We start from the raw sequence: 12,415 nt of genomic DNA, 5'->3' as shown, positions 1-12,415 counted from the left end.
AGTCACCAGCGGCAGTTGGTACTGAAGGGTTGAGACAAGAACTGTTGAATATTGAGAAAATTCATTTTTAATGGTTTGTTGAATTGATAAGAATATTATTTCATTATTTTGTGTTAATATTTACACTTCTTTATGTGTATTGTTTAATTTAATATAACACATACCTAAGCACTTTTTTAAATTTAAACAATATTTACAAATAAATATACAAATGTACTAACTTAATATCAGAATTTTGCACCACAATATTTCTTTAGTTAATTTGTAATGCTTTACATTACAAGTATGCAAATTCAAAATGTTTATATTTCATTATCATTTAATAAAGGCACATGTTTTATAATTTATATTTGTATAAGAATTGTAATATACTTTAAATCCCATGATTAAATACATTTTTGATTGCTAAATAATAAGAATATTATCATTTTCTTAATATATGTATGTTTCTAATGTTTTTTAAAATAGTACCTATTTAAGGAATTTTATTTCAAATTTAAACAGTATTATTTTACAAATAAATATACATATTTACTAAATCTATACCAATATTATGGACAATACTATTGTATTCAATTTTTGGTACTTTATGTTCTAAGTATTTAAAGTCAAAATTTTTGAAGTACACATTTTGACATTGATGTTTTGCGCCACAATATTTTTGTGGTTTATATTCTGACATTCAGCTGGTGAATACATCTCTCGTTTCAAATTTAGATGAGGTTTCAACGACATGCAAAAAATGTGTTGAACAATATTAATCCTCAATTGTGATGGTAAATGTTTTTCTAGAATGCCAGATAATAGGGTAAACACATGTCTATATGCAATTATCCTTGAAGATCAAAACTGTAGGCAGCTTGGGAACTTCAGATGTCAGGGAATCGCTCAATCATGCCAACTAGCAGAGTCTACATTCAATACTGTCAAGGCATTTGATTGAGTCAATGGAGTTTTTGTAGACCACACAAATGCTTTTGATTTGGGTGAAATATAAATCCTATCGAGCTAACAACTGTACTATGGATATCTGAAAGCTGGGTTTCAGGTAGCCAGGGGAACGTGGCATATCCCTCATCAGGAGGATTCTGCATCTTTATACGGAACCCCTAGTGCAAAATGTAAGTTCTGATTCAGGTGTTTCCCTTTCTAGGTCGTGAAACCAAGATGTCAATTTTTCTGATGATTTGGCAACACTCACTTCTTATTCATCTCCAGCTTCCACAGTAGTTAATTGTAATTTTAATTGTAATTGTATTTATATAGCTCTTCCTACCCCTGATGAATGATATTATAGGGGAAATTGGTCAGATCTATGGGGAAAATGAGCAAACCGGTTATGAAGGTCTGGAAGTCAGGTTACTCCTACCTTCAAATAGTTAATCAAGTGGGACACTTAGGTATTCAGATTATAAATGTCCTGACCTCAGTATAAATACAGAACGTGATGAAGAAAGTAGAAGCTCTCCTGAAGAGGTGGGTCAGCCTCCTTCTCACTTGAATAAGTAGATTGATCATGCTAAAAAAAAGTGTACATACCTCCCAGATATAGTTTTCCCTTTGGGTGTATTCTTTTGTGGTTTAATAAGAACAAGTGTATTAAGGTACAATTGAGGTCCATTTAAAGAACTGCAGGGGCTCATTTGGACCATCGTTCACAGAGAACTGGATCCCTTGGCTGTAGCCCTACAGGGAGAGGGTTCTATTGTTTAGTATCACGTACTTCATAAAAGTGAGCTCCAAGACACTACATGAGAGGTACGGATTTGGTCTGAGGTGAGATTAACTACTGCTTTTTCTAATAAAGCAAGCACCAGCCAATGTGGAACGTGCTAGGTGCCCCAGGATTTATGCGTGACAAGCTCAGTACCCAGATCAGAGTTGGAGGCTATATGGTTTGTGGTCCGAAGGCACGCTGTGCTCATGGGATATACCCTTTTTAAAGAAGACACCATCCTGTTAAAATTAAAATTAGCTAAGCTGTAAGCATGAGTTTCAGTTTTAAAACAGGAAGAGTGAAAAGCAGCAGGGTGCTGGAAAGGATAATTTGTCTGCTAAACCTGAAGCTAGGGGTATTGTCAAGGAAGCTATGATGCCAGTGCAGAAGGTCTGGGAAGGATGGTTGTCAACGCAGCAGATAAGGTATTGCTGGAACGCAACTATTAGGTTTGCATCATTCTGCATCACTCAGTAGGGACCCTTTCTTTACCATCCATAGACCTCAATAGATGCCTGAGACAGGCAACGTCCAGTACAGGTGATATTATTTTCGACCCGAAGTGTGGTCCTCCTGGAGCAAATGATGCACATGTCTTTCTGCAATGTCCTTCTTCTCGACGTTCTTGACTGCTGTGAGTATTACTGTCTCCGGGATACTAAATGAAGAAGCAGAGGTGTGTTGCTCATTCACTAGTTACTTTTTGACAGCTGTCTGTACTTAATATTTAAACATGCCAACGATAACAAGAAGATGCTTTTTTCACTCATTACTGTTGGTCAAACAGAAGATAATCAGACTATTGATTACGTACTGTCCGTGACAAATGGTGGCTACCTGCATGCTGTAAAATGTACTTTATTGCTTGATAACGGCTCCCCTAAACAGTCTTCACTGGAACTGTGGGCCCAATACCTTGAACGATTACATTCATGTAATTATCCCCTTCGTAGACCCTGCCTATTCGTGGGAACCCAAAAGGTGTTGTATGAAAAAACACAAAAGATGCTCAACAGGCTAAAAGGGTACCAAATACAGTATTAAACTGTGCAGGGCTAAAAGACAAAAATTGGGGCACTGCACAAGAGAGAGGCATGTCAATTGGTCTGTGTGCCCTCAATGAGGCCTGATGAGCATAGTTGAAAATATTTAGAGAATTCAGTCAAGAACAAGCACTCTTACTCCAAGGTCCACTTGTGACCAAGAAATGGCAATAAGACCACTGATAATGCAACCATCCACATAATGGCATAGCTCCTGGATATGGGCACATATAAGGGTACAAGTACTCAACCTCTATGCATCTGTATCATCAATCACATTTTTTTCCTTTGCCCCTGCATGTTCCACTCCATTTTTGCTTTTGACAATGCTGGGGACTTGATCTTGAGAGACTCACCAAATAGCAAATTGTATGCTCTTCTGGTACAGCATTGGTGTACTCGGAGATGAGGAGATAAGCAACGTGTTCTCTGTACCCTTCATTCTGGAGACAAATGTCTTTCTTGAGTCCATCTTCACAGGGCATGGCACGCAGTAGCTGTTTTCGGGGTGCAGTAGTTGCACCGAGTGGTGATGCCAGCTGTTGGACTTTTGCTTATGCAGGGTCATCCTGAATCTTTTTGCCTCCTGCCTCCTATTTTTTTCTGACCTGTCGCTGTTTGCTTTTGAACTCTGAGCACTTTCCCACTGCTAACCAGTGTTAAAGTGCATATGCTCTCCGTGTAAATTGTATGTAATTGGTTTATCCATGATTGGCCTATTTGATTTACTAGTAAGTCCCTAGTAAGGTGCACAAGAGGTGCCAGGGCCTGTAAATCAAATGCTACTAGTGGGCCTGCAGCACTGGTTGTGCCACCCACATAAGTAGCTCTGTAATCATGTCTCAGACCTGCCACTGCAGTGTCTGTGTGTGTATTTCTACACTGTAAATTCGACTTGGCAAGTGTACCCACTTGCCAGGCCTAAACCTTCCCTTTTCTTACATGTAAGGCACCCCTAAGGTAGGCCCTAGGTAGCCCCAAGGGCAGGGTGCAGTGTATGGATAAGGTAGGACATATAGTAATGTGGTTTATATGTCCTGACAGTGAAATACTGCCAATTTTGTTTTTCACTGTTACAAGGCCTGTCTCTCTCATAGGATAATATGGGGGCTACCTTTAAATATGATTAAAGTGTAGATTCCCCTAGAGAGTAGATGGACATGTGGAGTTTGGGGTCCCTGAACTCACAATTGAAAAATACATCTTTTAGTAAAGTTGATTTTAAGATTGTGCGTTTGAAAATGCCACTTTTAGAAAGTGAGCATTTTCTTGCTTAAACCATTCTGTGACTCTGCCTTGTTTGTGGGTTCCCTGTCTGGGTCAGTTTGACAGTTGGGTTGTTTTTCACCTCGCACTAGACAGTGACACAAAGGGGGCTGGGGTGTAACCTGCATTTCCTGATTAGCCATCTCTGCTAGGAGGGAGGGGTGGAGTGGTCACTCTAATCTGAAAGGACTGTGCCTGCCTCTGACAATGCCGGCTCCAACCCCCTGGTGTGTGTCTGAGGCCTTGCCTGGGCAAGGCAGGATTTCACAAGTAGGTGTGAGTCCCCTTTGAAGAAAGGTGACTTCAAAGACTAAAATGGGTATAAGAAGGGCACCCAAATCTACAGACTTTAGAAACACTTCTGGAACCAAGAGGAACCTCTGCCTGGAGAAGAGCTGATAGCTGAGGAAGAAGTGCTGCCCTGCCTGTGACTGTGCTTTGTGGAGCTTTCCTGCAGTGCTGCTTCTGCCAGAGTAAGAGGGCAAAGACTGGACTTTGTGTGCCTTCCATCTTGTGAAGAAATCTCCAAGGGCTTGAGTTAGAGCTTGCCTCCTGTTGTTTGAAGTCTCAGGGACAGCAAAGACTTCTCTCTGCCAGCACCTGGAGTCTCTGGAGAGACTCCTGCCCCGACAAGTGGTGCCCTATCCAGTCCCTGGGCCCTTGAAAGGAAAGCTGGTGGAATCCAAGGAAATCGACTTCGGATGACTCCGGACCGCCGCCGCTGCTGAATCCGGTAATGCCGCCTGTACCCAACGCCGCACTCCTTCGCTGGAACGCGACGCTCTTCGCAGGCCCGACGCCGCTGCAGCCCCGCTGAAGTCCGCGACTCCGTAGAAGTCGCTGCACCACGTCGTGACCGACGCCGCTCGAAGTGCGTGGATTCAACATTTCGCACAGACGCCGAGATCCCCAACTTCGCGCATCGGCTTGTTTTCACTCTTCACCAAAGGTACTGTACTTGGGGGTCTACACGACTCTGTGTCCGGCGCCGCTGGTGTCGGCTTGTTGGGAACGACTCCGTCACGACGCCGTGTTAACATCTCATCGAAGCATTTTTGTTTCTAAGAGCTATTTTTGAGTTTAATCTTTAAAAATTCATAACTTGACTTGTGTATGTCGGATTTTTGTCGTTTTGGTCTTGTTTTGTTTAGATAAATATTTCATATTTTCCTAAACCGGTGTTGTGTCATTTTGTAGTTATTTCATGAAGTTACTGTGTGTGTTGGTACAAATACTTTACACCTAGCGCTCTGAAGTTAAGCCTACTGCTCTGCCAAGCTACCAAGGGGGTAGGCAGGGGTTAGCTGAGGGTGATTCTCTTTTACCCTGACTAGAGTGAGGGTCCTTGCTTGAACAGGGGGTAACCTGACTGTCAACTAAAGACCCCATTTCTAACACCAGCTAGCTTCACAAGGTTAAGTTCAGTGCACTAGGGCAGGTGAGGGATCCCTTCATAGCTTTTTCTTGTATGCTTGGAAATGTTCACAGCCATTACAAGCATCAGTTTGGCAACACTTATAACTAGTATCAGAACATGTGTGCACAGGAGGTAACTTATGACCGCTAGCAGTGCCATAGCAGGTTTCTGAAAGTTGTATGTGGCCAGCAGTACATAGTCAGTGGCAAGTGCAATGCTTTCTATAGATACGGTATATGCTCTTCCCAGACTCCATTTTAACCTGGTTGGTCAGTGGTTAGAGTTGCAAACTGTGGAATCTGCACTGATCCTGATTGGTAATAGACTTCTGCCTAGCTGCCAGAGCTTGTAAACATAAGCTGGTTTACTGACCACCTTTTTGGACACAGATTTGCATTGCGATTGCGTCTATCATGCTTCCAGAACATGGATCTGAGAGCGACAGATTTTCTGCAGGTAACAAGTCTGAAAGTTCTAATTAAGTCCCGCTGGTCTGACCTGCAGCTGCCATTGCCTGCTAAAATCACCCAGCTAACTAAAAGAGACACAGCACATGGAAGCCATCCTTACCCTTCAATAGAGAATGGGGAGGGCCGCTTTAAGAAACTTTAGCTGTAGTTCAGGTGGACCTGAGTGGTGGCCCTGTCACCCAAGAAAACAACCTTCCTACACCACTCTCATTTGTTTTGATCTTGATTTGACTCCTTTTGTTTGCAGAGGTCCAGCACCAGGTTGATCTTTTTGTTTTCAGTCCATTTTCAGTGTTGTGATCAAAAGGGTCGCAAATGGTAAGGATGTGAATTGATAAGAAAGTAACTTTTGAGAAGAGGGAAAAGATCTATTTTACAGCGCTATGTGTCTGACTGATCGCACAGCGATCACAAATTGTGCATGTGTGCAAACAGTATTTGAACCATTTCCTTATTTTCATCAAACTAAGTAATACTGTGTTGTGCTTCTAATTTTTCAGGAGTGTTCTGGTACTGACTGTAATCGTATATTCTGAGTATATTTGGTGAAAGTTTATTATGTTATTTTCACTGACATTGTTTTATTGTGTGTTGTGTTATGTTGTGTGTGATGTTCGCTTTTTATATTTTATGTTTATGTACAGATATTTTTCACTCACACCGTAGTTGTAAATTCCATCTGCTGGCCAAATTGCCTGCAGATGCTAATTCAATCTGGCACCTTTTGTGCACTTAGATTGAGGTGACAGATTTGTTTTCTTTAATATCAATTAAATACTTGTAAGGAAATGCCTACTTTTGCATGATCACCCCAAGTTTTTTTAACTGATACTGTTGGTTTTTCCATCTGTAAAGGCAGAGTCCCACCAAACAGGCCTCATTGCCAGTGCTCTGACCCTTAAAATGTATATGTTTGATTGGCTCACCTACAATTGCCATCAGTTACCTTGACTATAAGTCTCAAGTATATGGTTTCAGGGGTACCAGGGCCTGTAAATTAATGTGTCCCTCATAGACTCGTGATTTGCAGAAATTATTTTGCCACCATGAGTGTGACAAGGCAAAGCAAGACTTCTACCCCACTGCTGCTGGCTGGCAGAGCAGTTTTAATCCTGCCAACTCAACTTTGCCATTTAGAGTAATGGCAAATCTCAAACCTTATTTTTTAATATTTGTAAGTCACCCATAAGGCAGGCCTACTGAGCCTTAAAGGCAGGGTGCATTAAATTAAAAAGTTGAGCCTGTGTTTCATATTAACTTTACATGTCCTGACAGTAAAACCACTCCATTGTTGTTTTTACTATGGAAAAGCTGGTAACGCCTTTGGAAAGTACAGGGCTACACAAAGACAACTCAGAAGGGCTAACATTTGAATGGTATGACTAAATGTGTTACCTAAAGGTATCCAAAGCATTGTTGCATTAAAGTTGACTTGTTTCTCAAGTCAAAATTAATGTAACTTTTATGCAAATGTCAACTTTATCAAGTTTTTACTTTGTTGCCCAAAGTTTTCCAGAGAACCTTTACAGATGCACATAAGTTGTTGCCCTCGACAAGACCGTCTTCTGCCCCCCTTCACAGAGGTGTGAATGACTCCCCGGAAGGAACATAGAGGGCCTGCCTTAGGAAGAGGTGTGACCTACTCCTGGAAGAAAGCCCAAACAAGGAATGAGCCCAAAAGGTGAGATTCAGAGGAGAAGCCACCTTGAAGGGCAAATGGTACTCACATTTGAGAGGGGCTGCTATTTTGTTTTAACTGACAGGCTGGCATTTCGGACAGAGATGGGGAAGCCACTGCCAAACCACTTTTTTCCATGGGTGGATAACCCCCCAACCTCACCCTGGTAGCCACACCTCTGGGATGGGCTAGGGAGCTCTACACACCAAGAGGATGGTTCTGTCATGTAGGGAGTCGGCAGAATGGTGCATTCTGGTCTATCTAGATGCTACACCTCACAAAAAGTCTTTATCACGTTAGAAGGAACCTGGTAGCCCGTTGGTTAGTAGTCACCACATCCCTCGAGGTAAAGGAATAGGTATAAAGGTGACACCCCCGACACCTAGACCTCAGTTCACATCTGCACTTCAGAGAGGGCCAAAGAAGGACTGCCCTGTTGTTCCCTGGACCCAGCAAATAGATGCTGCACCAAAGATTGGGTTGCACTTGCTGCAAATTGGGCTAGCAAAGAAATAACTGTGCCTGTGGTGTCCTGCTTGAGGAAAAGTTGTCCACGAGCCCCAGATAGAGAAGGTGATTCCAGGACTCAGTTGACTGACTACTCCATGGGTCAGAAGTAGTAAGCTTTTTTCTGAGCTCAAACGCCCCTATTCGCAGAATCGGGCCATTTGCACACAGAAATTTTGGCATGTACAAATGCTATTGTGCAATTCGGTAAGCTACTACCAAATCGCAAAATAGGTTTACGAGTCGGTATTAGGAAGGGGCGTTTCAAGGACGTCCGTTCCTAATAGGGAGCCATAGGGGAATGAAGGAATGTTTTGCAATCAGGAATGCAGTAACAAAACATTTGCAGTTACCACCAACTTCAAGTTGGGGGTAACCCCTTTGCAAATGGGGGTGCAAACATTTATTAGGACCACTGCCTACTCTTAAAAAATAAAAAGGGAACTTTTTAGTTTTCTTTTTGTAATGTAGCCTGTTTTCCTTTAAGGAAAATGGGCTGCATTACAAAATAAAATTGCTTTACCGAAAAAGCTTTCACAGACGGTGGTCTGCTGACAATCGTAGCAGACCACCATCCCTGCGATTGTAGCCATTCACAGTGGGTCGCAAATTGCGACCTGCCTCATGGATATTCATGAGGCAGGTCCATTTGCGACCCTCTGTGAATCGCTGACAGTGTTAAACAAGCTGTTGTACATCGCATTTTGTGATTTCTTAATAGCGAATTGCTAACATTTTCTATTAGGAAATCTCAAATCTGTGATTTTGTACATCTGGCACCATGTTACAGCCACAGGGCCATAAAAAATGAAGAGGCCTGCAATGGCGAGTTAGTAGCCAAAACGTCTGATCATCACTGATTGACTAAGTGCAGACTGGGAACTGAGTCATGACCCTCAAAAGTTGCATCCGAGTCTGCTGGACCCTGGAGAGTTGTCAGAGTGCAGTTTGGTTGCTTACCAAGGAAGTTACTGGCTGTTAGAGGGAACAACTGGTTTTGCTGTTACCAGACACCAGTGGCAATTGTTTTTTGGCTGAACTTCACCTGAAATTCAAGGGACATGGACACCTGAGGCCAAAGTCACCCCTGTGGACTAAGACCTTGCCACAGGAAGAACCCTAACAGTGGATCAGCATGCACAGCATCCTTGAGCATCTTTAGCATCCTGCATCCCTTGCATCAGGGGCATTCCAATGATTCCTAAGGAAGTTTCCCATAGAGCCTGGAACTTGACTGGAGACTTCTTTAACTGCAAGTAGTCCTTGTTATGTGATGGCAGTCAATCTCTGTTACATTTGATCTATTTCTACAAATGTTATCGTACATTTTTTCAACTGTCTCAAGCACATCTTTAAACCATCGGCTTTTAAGAAGTGTAGCGTGACTCAACATTCCTACAGTTGTGATGAAGCCCAACATTTGTTTCAGTGTTTGCTGCTTCCTTAAAATGTCCATTTGCAGTACGAAAAGAATGGAGAGGTAATGGGTGTGATGGCAGTCCAGCACTTTGTAAATTTACTTTAATAATAGCTTATTTTGCATCACTTCTATGTCTGTTATTTATTTCATATTGATGTTTTAATGTTTTTAAGCATGATGTGTTCTGTGTAAATGTGACAAACAGCATTCCACACAGTGTTACCTACAAACCTGAATACCAAGGGAGTGGTAATGATAACCGTGGTGGCCGAAGACTATGTTTATGCATCTGATATAGTAGGCTTACTTATGTTAATCACTTGTTTTAATATGTATTTGTGCTAACACCAACATTTTACATGCAAGCTCTGCTGTGATGTAGTGTCCTTTGTACTTTTATGATTTTAGCTAAAGATCAAATAAAGATTTTTAAACTGAAACTGCAAGGTAACTGTTCACATGGACCTTATTGGTCCCCATGATTTGCTCTCCAGAGCAGGTCACCCCAAGAGTGCCTTTATAGGATTTTCAAGTTACTTATTGTGATTAACCCTTAACTGTACATCGTGGTTGACACTGTGCTAAATTAAAAGCTGTGATTTATTGTCTGTTTAGAAATTCATATCTGGGAGAACCCTCCGGTGGAACATTGTCATTGGTGTGTCTATATAAAGATAAAAATACAAGTTGTTTTCATAAGTTGGTGTTGGATTTTTATTGTGTTGAATTTTCTCTTTTTGCAACTTTTTTGGTACTTCTAAATGCTTTACGTATGTTAATTTGATAAAACCTGACTGCTTAAGCCTAGGAATGAGATACAGTTTTACAAACAAACCTGACTAGATCTCATACAGAAATGTGACTTTAAGACATGGTGATGTTGCACTACAACACCATGCAATAAACCACTTTCCTGGCAATACCAATAATTTGCATTAGTATCTTCCAAGAAGTGACAAATGCAAAAAAAAGAAAATGTGATGAACGGTCACTCTCAGATCATACCATACCATAATCACAAAATCCTAGATTACAAACTTGTGTTTGGATCAAATCCTTGAATAATCAATAATGGTCCAATGTCCAAGAAGATAATGTTCTAGATGTACGGCCATTTGGGTATAGTTATTAATTAGCATAACTCTGTTCACCTGGCACAATATATCTATCTATCTTTTTTTACACTTTTACTTACATTCAAAAAAATCTGAGATAGTAATCCAAAATGATTCCTAGTTTAAATGCTGAATCTTCTTGTTTATACAAACTGAGCACTAAAGACCTTTGGAAGTAAAATGACACCAGGTGACATTTCAACAAAATCAATTTAATACTGCAAATTTCCAGCCCCAACTAAGAGTCAGTCAGATATAGGCAACTGTGAGTTAATCCCCATGGAATGATAAATGTGCAGATCTGGTTCTGAACCAGTTTTGGATGGGAGCTGGAGGTTTGGGGGCAGAGAGCATATCAGGGTGCAGGAGAGTGGGCTCCTCTATGCCCTTTGAGGATTACATGTGGGGGCCAGTATCAAGGCCAGGCTATATTTCCAGCGCAAACCTCATGAGATTTTACCTGCCGAATTTTCCAATAAGGAAAACTGGCCTGGTGTTTCTGCACCTGGGAAATCTGTGTGTGTGGAAATACTGAGCCGGTTATAATCAAGCTGGTCAGTATCCCACCAGGCGTTGCCTATGTGCCTAATTTCTAATATGAGCGCAAATAGGGTAACTATCACACAAGGCAACAGTTCACCATACTGATCCGCAAAGCCTGGGCCTGAAAGGGCATCATGAAATCAGACAACCCTTCTGTCTGGTTGCCTAAAACACTCCTAACTGTTCTCATCAATATTCCCTATGTCTCTAATCCTTACCCCATCTGTAGCGCTGTTTTACAGCTCCTCTTTCTGCTACTCTCTAATTTTCAGTGTGCTTTCAGTTCCAATCCCTAGGACCCTCTTCTCAAGTCTTCTTTTTTCCTCCGCTCTGCTGTGTCTTTATGTGCAGAGCTCTATTCTTCTATTCCTCTACTCCTCTGGCCAGTCCAGAATGCTACTCTCCTGTCTTTTTCCTCACCTTGTGCTTCTGTTCTTCAGTTCCAGATGAACCTCTACCCAAATTGAGCCTGTGCCTCTAGTGTAGCTCAGCCTGGGTACCCTCAAATACTTACGCCACATACAGAGCTGGGTATTAAATGTCTTTATTCATCTGCGTGTGACCACAAACTCAACATTCTAAACCTGCATTCACTTCACCACACTCTAACACTTACGTCACAGTTCTACGGAGTCCATCAGGAGCCAAAAACGGTTCCATCTTGAATAATACATGACTCTACATCTTCCCCTCTCTTAAATAAAAAATTTCAATTTTCTACAAATATATACACAATCACAATTCTTCGATGAGCATTTGTGGTGCTCTGATTACTCATCCTGATCATGTCTTCGGAAACTGGGAACTTGCAATAGAAATGTCCATGATCTGCATTAGTGATGCAGCAGCAACAGCAGTCATGGGTTTTTCAATTGTCCTTTCAGATCCAGTCTCTGCGTTGACATCAGTATCTAACACATGGTGAGCTACATGTCGTAAATGCGAGGAATCTCATATAATGGACTTCCGAGGATGTTGAGCAGTCACCATGTGTCCTTTGCTGGTTACAACATTGAATGGCTCAGCATCGAATAGAGCATCAGATTTAAATTTTCTCGACTGACGGACAAGCACTTAGGGGGTCATTACAACCCTGGCGGACGGTGTTAAAGGTGCGGTAATACCGCAAACAGGCCGGCGGACCAAAAAAGAGAATCATGACCCTGGCCGAAACCGCCAATAAAGACAGCCACTTTAACACCCCGACTGCCACGGCGGTACAGACAAGCAGCGCTGCGG

The sequence above is a fragment of the Pleurodeles waltl genome, chromosome 1_1, assembly GCF_031143425.1.
Source record: "Pleurodeles waltl isolate 20211129_DDA chromosome 1_1, aPleWal1.hap1.20221129, whole genome shotgun sequence".
Lineage (NCBI taxonomy): Eukaryota > Metazoa > Chordata > Amphibia > Caudata > Salamandridae > Pleurodeles > Pleurodeles waltl.
Note: the sequence above shows the minus strand (reverse complement) of the source record.